This window comes from Pinus tabuliformis, chromosome 7, assembly GCF_031772625.1.
Source record: "Pinus tabuliformis cultivar Carrire ecotype Pingquan chromosome 7, CPIR1, whole genome shotgun sequence".
In the NCBI taxonomy this organism is placed as follows: domain Eukaryota; kingdom Viridiplantae; phylum Streptophyta; class Pinopsida; order Pinales; family Pinaceae; genus Pinus; species Pinus tabuliformis.
The window spans coordinates 1973863740-1973871754 of NC_142293.1; the positions used below are offsets into that span (position 1 = coordinate 1973863740).

Sequence of the window (8015 nt, forward strand, 5' to 3'; positions counted from 1 at the left end):
TATACGAAAGATATGCGCATATCTTCTGTATATCCCTAACTTTCCTATTAATCGGAAAGAGTTGAATGAATTAATGCTCTCTTAAGAGACTCTAAGGACAGTCTTGGGACACGGGTTCTGACATCGGCTCTGGCTGTCAACCCGTGTGCATCATTTCCCCGCTAACAGTTTCCGATTAATAGGAGAATGTGTGCATCATTCATCAACCATGGCTTTTGATGCCACGTGATCCACCATGGGCATGATGGATCCCAGAAATTGGGTTGACAGTACCATGGGGTACGCAATGCGTTTGGAGGTTATGGCATGGAGCATACATGATAGTATGCTCAAATTTTTAAATTGTTCGCGGGCGAATGAAATTCAAATTTGAAACCGCGCAGGAAATCCCCAGCGTCACGCAGGCGGAGATAAGGATGCCCCAAGTGGGCGTATTGAAGGTCGGCGACCTCGTGGCCATGATGGAGGGGAGGATGCCCATCTCCGCCATGCCCAGCAACTGGAATGAAACGCTGCTCAGCTGGGCTTCGAAGAGCCCCACGACGGACAGCGCGGCGCCGACCTCAACCCAGTACTTGAGCCACGCACCGCCAATGAGCCCTGCGGCTTCGGCTAGGTAGCCATTGCCCCAGAAGTCCCGGTCCAGCTCCAGCGCACCTAAGATCGTAAGTAAGGGCACGATGTATCCCAAGACAGTCATGACCACAACCCAGAGCAACGCCTGGGGTATGTCTGCTGCGGCTTCTCCACCTCCCCAGCCAGAGTGCTAGCGTTGTCCCAGAAATTCAAGTTCCAGAACAACGTATTGAAATACAAGGACCGATCCATGTTACCCTGGTTTCCCACGAGCCAGCGCGAGGGCTTAATCCGAGGAATCGAAATCAGGGCCACTAGGATAAACGGGAACAATGACATCGCTCCCAGAATGACCGCTGTCCAGCCCACGATCGAGAGCCCCGTGAAGTTCAAGTAGCTTAGGACAATCGTGAAAATTAGATTCCCCACGTCTCTGACCCAACCGTGGCCAAAGGCCGGCAGGTAATTGAAACAGAGAACCGGGATGGCAGCATTGCTGATAACGCCGCTGATCCACCTCCACCAGCCCACTAGGAATCCCCAAAAGGGTCCAAAGGCCATTTCCGCCCATACCACGAAGCTGCTGTCGCACACAGTCTAATCTGTCATGGCAGACAAACGCTTTTGTTAATGTCTAGCTGTGTTATTTTTTATGAGGTTTCTTGATTTTTGCAGAGCTTTCAAAGTCGAGGAAGGCACGTGTACAAAGATTTTTGAAAAAGCGAATGGACAGGTCTATGATCTTCCTTTACTTACCTGGTTCATTGGACCCTATACTGTAGACAGGTTAATTAAATTCTGAGAAGCTTTTAAAACAGTTTAATGGCTATTTTAACGATTGCTTCAGGGAACTTTCAGGGGTTGATTGAAGGCTGCTTCAGCTTCTGCTACTTCAAAGGCGCCATCATTTGATATGTATCTGCAAAATCCCCAATTAAATTTACCGACGCAGAGCGATAATAGGTCATTCCATTCTAGTTCTAGACTCTATGGTCAGCATCCTCAGCAACCCTTCAACCGAAAAAAATGCAGTCAATCTAGTGGAAGTGAGACGTCATCTCCGACAATACCTCCACAGACCCCTTGCCGATCTTCTTCTTCCTCCCATGCTAAGGCTGAAGATCACATGACTTTGAAACATCAAAACGAAGGAGACAGTCTCAATACATGCAATGAAGATAAATGTTTCAATGCCCCGTCTGAATAATCAGTCTCAGAGTATAATTTCCCCTCTCTCTCACATCTCTCGGATTTCCCCTCTCTTGAGGATCAACGCGCACTATTTCAAAAAAAAAAAAAAGTATATTGTGCTTGAATTGAATCTTGTTTTTTTTTTCATTTTTCACTGTTTCTTTGGATTAAAACACAGAGGCGAGGGTTAAAAGTTGGTAACTTAAGAAATGTTCCTCCACAGCATTCGGTCGAAAACGCTCTGCAAAAAATTCATTCGGTCATTATTTACATACACTCTTCCACAGCATTCAGTAGAAAGCACTCTGGGAAAATTTTCAGGGATTCTTTACTTGACATATATTAGTGGAAATGATGAATTCATTGACGTCTGTTTGTCATAAGCTTTAAATCCGTCCAGAAAAGTTTAATTCAAATCGAATGCATCCATTGAAATGAAAAGGTTAATTCATTTATTTTTTTTTCCTTATTTGAATTTTGTTAATTTTTAAAATTTTAAATTTTAAATAAATAAAACTATTATATAAATGGATTTTGATTAGAAATTTTTAAAATTATTATATGTTAAAGTAATAAAATTATTGTATAAATATATGTTGAGGATGAGGAGTAATAAGAAATTATTGAGGAAAAAAAATTAAACTTTATTTTTATGTTTGTAACATCAATAAAAGTATTTCAAAATTATCATAATTTTAATAAAATTAAATTGTTAAATCACATTGTTTTTCATATTTGAATTTTTTAATTTTAAAATGTTGATAAGTTTTTTTATTTCATAAGATTTTTGGAATTAATAAATGCCAAATTTCATAAAACTTTGGATTGTTTTTCTAGTTTTTTTTGCCTTTGGGTTTTTTCATTTAATAATTTATGTTTTAATTTTACTTCTTAATCCTTATATGTGTAACATCGGAGTTAAACAAGGTTGTCCCCTCTCCCCTATCTTATTTGGCATTTACATTGATAAGCTCGAAGGCTATTTAGAGGAAGCAGGATGTGATGGCACGATCTTAGCTGGGATAGTCGTCATCCTTCTTCTTTATGCTGACGATATTGTTCTTTTGGCAAGGTGCCCATCTGATCTTAATAAGCAACTCAGGCTTCTTAAGGATTTCTGCTCTACCATGGGTATGACTGTTAACACTGACAAAACAAAAGTTATGATTATCAAATCCAAGAAGGACACTTACGCTAATTTTATGTATGACAATAATAACTTGGAGGAAGTGTATTCTTACAAGTACCTAGGAATTGATATTCATCACAAGCTCAACTGGAACCATAGCATTGAGAAAAGGATTAATGGGGGGTGGAAAGCTTACTTTGGTCTTGAAAATAATTGTAAAATAGCAAACCTTGTAATGTGGGATAAAAAGAAGTTCCTCTTTGAAACTTTAGTCACTCCTGTTATCTTATATGGCTGTGAGGTTTGGGGTTGCAGCATCTCCAGAGAATCATGGAGAAAGATTGAGCAAATCCAAAAGCGTTTTATAATTTATAACCTGAAAATTAAAAGTAATACACCCTATCCTATTATCCTTATAGAAGCAGGTCTTTCCCCTATTGAGAGCCTAGCTATGCTTAGGTTTCTGTTGTACAAGCACAAAATCAGTAACATAGACGATCATAGACTTCCTAAGCTAGCTTTAAATTCTAGCCAAAACCACCTAAGGCTCAATCGAGGGTGGCATAAAGACACAAGGGCCTGGTTAAACTATTGGGAGATCAACGAAAATGATGCATTGCAAAACATAAATAACATTAAAGATATTGTTACTTCTAAGTTCAAAGAAAAAATGTGGTGTGAGAAAGACTTAGCAGCTAAAAGAAAATTAAGTTATTATAAGAAGGTCATCAACCCCACCCTAGAAGATCAAAAGTATCTCTCTATTTTAACTAGCTCAAAGAAGAAAATTAATATAGCAAAGATTAGAACGAATTCTCATGAGCTCCATAGTGTAACAGGTCGTTGGGTAGTTCCTAAAACGCCATGGACGGAAAGGATCTGCCATATATGTGAGAATAGAACATCGAGGATGAAAACCACTTCCTCTTAGAGTGCCCCGCGTATAACCACATTAGATCTCAGTTTCACAATCTTTGCTATAATACTGACCTTCCTAGCCTTTTACAATGTCAAAATTATAGTGAGCTCGGGAGGCTTCTCTCCAAGCTTTTTGAGCATAGGAATAAAATCTTAAATCAAAATAGATAATTTGTTTCTTTAGGTCCGATAGACCATTATTTGGTCTCAGTGGACGTTAACCATCATCATCATCAAATGGATAAAAATATGTTCTTCATTAGACTTAGATAATAGGATTATAAGGTTTTATATCAATTAATCTGGTTAATCTTTGATTAAAATAAATAAAATTATAAATTGAATTAACTAACTAATTGAAAATAGATATAATTTTTCTATTAACTTTTATTTATATTCTAAATAGAAATTACTTTGTTTCTAATATAATTAAATTAAATTATAAAACTAACTAATTAATTAGGCTATATAGTTATTACTCATTTATTCTTAGTATTTAATATAATAATATTATTATATGTCTTTCTAGTCTTTGATGATTAAAAAAGTCTATTGGTTAATTTGGCTAAATGCAAGCAATTGACATTTAATCGTAAATAGAAATAAAACTAACTATCTAATGATTTAATTAACTAATTATATGTCCCTCTCCATATCTCTTGGTCATGTCTGGTTACCCAATCTAATGTAGCCGTTTCTCTCTATTTATATTGTAGCCATGATCTAATGTAGTTATTTCCTGGTCAAATGTAACCTACACTCTCTATTTCTACTGCAGCCATGATCTGGTTCTTCAACTTGTCCTGACGATGAACCACACTTGTTGGTGTTTTCCACGTTAAACTCTTCTCAAAAAACTTGATATGGATCACAGAAGCCTAAATTCAATAATATTTGTATTATAATATAATTATACAATATTAATGTTTCTATTCACATGTACACGTTTTTCATCTTTAAAAATGTAGTTTTTTTTTTTTTTTTTTTGTTCACATTTGCACACCATCTCACATGAAGTGTTTTTTCATCACATCTCTTTGCATTTCATTTGCAAGATTTCTCTTTTTTTTATAGAAAATCTAAGAATCTGCATGTACGATGTGATTATTGCCGAAAACCATCTTAATAATCATCATTGCTTTTAACTTGAAATTACTTATTATAAATAAAAACAAAATGAGATAAATAATGATAAAAATCCTACACAACAACAATACACATAAACCATGACTCTTACTTGGTTAGTAGACATGATAAATGTCAAACTTTACTCCATTAGACATCTCACATTGTCCAAAATAAAATAAATCAACTAAATTATAACTTTATTTTAAATTATTAATATTATTAAAAGAATTAATATATGACTTCAATATATACATATATTTTGAAAAACATATAACAATATTCTTAACCATGGAGATTCTTAACAATGCCATGAGTTATCAATACTACATGCTCAATATGACGTGTTAATATGACATTTTTTTAATTAATTAATTTGAGACAAATTAATTAAAATATCATAACTAACTCTTAGATAAATCTTAACCTTTGATGTGTGACTACTATTATAAATATTTAAGCATTTCTGTGGAAGTTAAATCTCTATCATCCACCTAATAATCATTTTTGGGCATATTCCATGGAAATTAAATCTATACCATACACTTATTAATTATGGATAATTAAATTAAAATTATAAGAAAACTATTCTAAAATAAACAAGCTTATTAGCATAATTAATTAATAAAAAATATTTATAGTATAATCAAAATGTAGTTTCTCTAACATGTAAACACTTATTTACAAATTTCATAAGCTTTTCGTAATATTAATGAAAATCTAATAATATATTCTTTTATTTTATATATATTTTTAATTTGGATAAGACTACATCATCATCATATTCAATATATTACTATAATATAGTGACTTCACATCAAGAAGTGATTATCACCATAATGGAATAGTGACTTTACATCAAAAAAATATTTATCCAAAACTAAATAAACACATTCTTTTCTTATATTATTAATTTAACAAAATATACATAATTCAATTTAAAAATTTAAATTATATAAGTTAATATATATATATATATATATTTCACATAAAATTTATTTATTATTATCAATTTTCTGTGCGTTAAAAAGAGGAATACATCTCCCAAATCCGTTCACCAATTAATTAATCTTGGAACAAAGAGCTTTTTGCTGTTTTAACAACTCTATAATTTTTAAATAATTAGTTAATTGGCGGATTTTTTCTCACCTTATATATAACAGCTATATTACTTTTGGTAATTTCTTTGGAGGATGTCATTATCAAACTCTATTTGAACGAAAAACATGATTACATTGTGATTAATGTTCACCATAGTATGGACAGGCGAGAGCTATTTCCACCTCTATAGAAACATTAATGCTCTCTTAAGAGATTCTAAGGACAGTCTTGGGACATGGTTCTGACATCCCCTCCGTTCTCCGGCTAACAGATTCTGATTCCATAGTGATGGAAATATGCATGATGCCATCATCCATGTCGTTGTTTGTTATTGATGCACATTGAAATGAGCGGCATGTGTATCATGGCATGTCGTGTATCATATGCTATCTACCATCTGATATTAATTGCCACCAAATTTTGAATTGTATAATGGTGCTCCAAATTGGAATTTTGAATCTCAGAACCCGCGCTGCCATATTTTGTTGTAATTGAAAGAAGCTTTGGTCGGTTATAGTTTCTTTGCTCAGCATGAGCTTCCGGACGAGTTTGGTGCTAATCAAGATTTCGGTGATTCTAGCTATCGTTGCCTCTGCTGGGAGAAAACTCATTTTAGCGTTGCCATTAGGATACTAGGATTCTGGGTTTATGTATCACATGACAGGCTGTTGCTCTGGAAGATGGGAAGGCCTAGTTTCTTTACTCAGCATGAGCTTCCGGACGAGGTCGGTGCTGATGGCGATTGCGGTGGTTCTGGTTATCGTTGCCTCTGCTGGTGAGAAAACTCATTTTAGCGTTGCCATTGGGATATTGGGATTCTGGGTTTATGTATCAAATGACAGGCTGTTGCTCTGGAAGATGGGAAGGCGTGCATGCCTCCCGACATCATCAACCTACCATAGCTGATTCCAATAACAAATCTCATGCAGCACCTGTTTCCTCGAAAAATATCTCCATTGGATGATGATATTTTCCTGTAGACCCCCTCTGGTGTCTAAGTGCACAAGGATCCTTGCATAGGCCATCATTCCCGTGGTCTGGTAAGACTTATCATACTCCATGAACGTGCCCAGAGAGTTCCCGATTTTCTGAAATATGTCCTCAGACCAATACTGGAGGGGTAGCCCTGGGAGCCTGATCCACACCGCCCAACCCCAATTTGTTCGGTCTCCGAATCGAAGAGTGGCGTCCACCTCTTGAGGAGTACTGGTGCTTTTCAAAGTGCCAAAAAGAAGAGAGAACCCAGCCCATATGGTTAGCCCTAGCAAACTGCAATGCAAACCATCCACGGACGAAGGGGATGTCCGCCAAATGCTGTCCCCAAATCTCCGTAGCCCAAGTTTTCAGTCTTTCCGTGGTATAATTCTTACCTCTAATACGTCCCAACAAGACTCTGTCCACGTAGTCCATCGCATCCCCCCACTGGATATCTTCTTCAAGCCGGAGAATAATGTCTGCTGACCTGGATTTGAAGCACCTTTGTTTCTTCGGGGGTCGAGAGGTCATGCGCTTAGGGTATGCTGAGGCCCTCATCTCCACCGGAGCAACGAGCGATGGAGGACGGTTAGGGTTTGGGTGGAGATCAGGGACAACTTCAGGAAGGGGGGACCGAGGAGAAGCTTCCAGAGGGAATGGGGGGAGCCAAGGACGGGAGGGGAGCTGCCGGAGGGAGGACTTCAGGTAGGGCGCCGGACAGCGGCGCAGATGGGAGACCCGATGGCTCCGAAGGACCTGCGAGATTCGGAGAGGAGTGAATGCAGTCCGAGAGAAACCCTAGGGTAGCCGGGGAAGGCACGGCGAAGGGCGTCCAGGAGGAGGGTTCATCCGCTGATCTGAAACAGAGAGAACAGGGCCTGAAGGCTGAGGGAGATCGTCGAAGCTGGCAGACAGGCTTTCACTGTACAAACCTCCAGAAGCCGCAAACGTGGAGCGCCAGATGGAGCCTTCCACCAGCGGAGAGTCCGAATAATCCACC

General features: G+C 37.5%; 1 pseudogene; it reads right to left on the reverse strand.

Annotated features, from left to right (window-relative positions):
• Positions 1-336: 336 nt before the first annotated feature.
• Positions 337-7573, reverse strand: LOC149256379 (putative polyamine transporter At3g13620 pseudogene; annotated as a pseudogene).
• Positions 7574-8015: the final 442 nt, after the last annotated feature.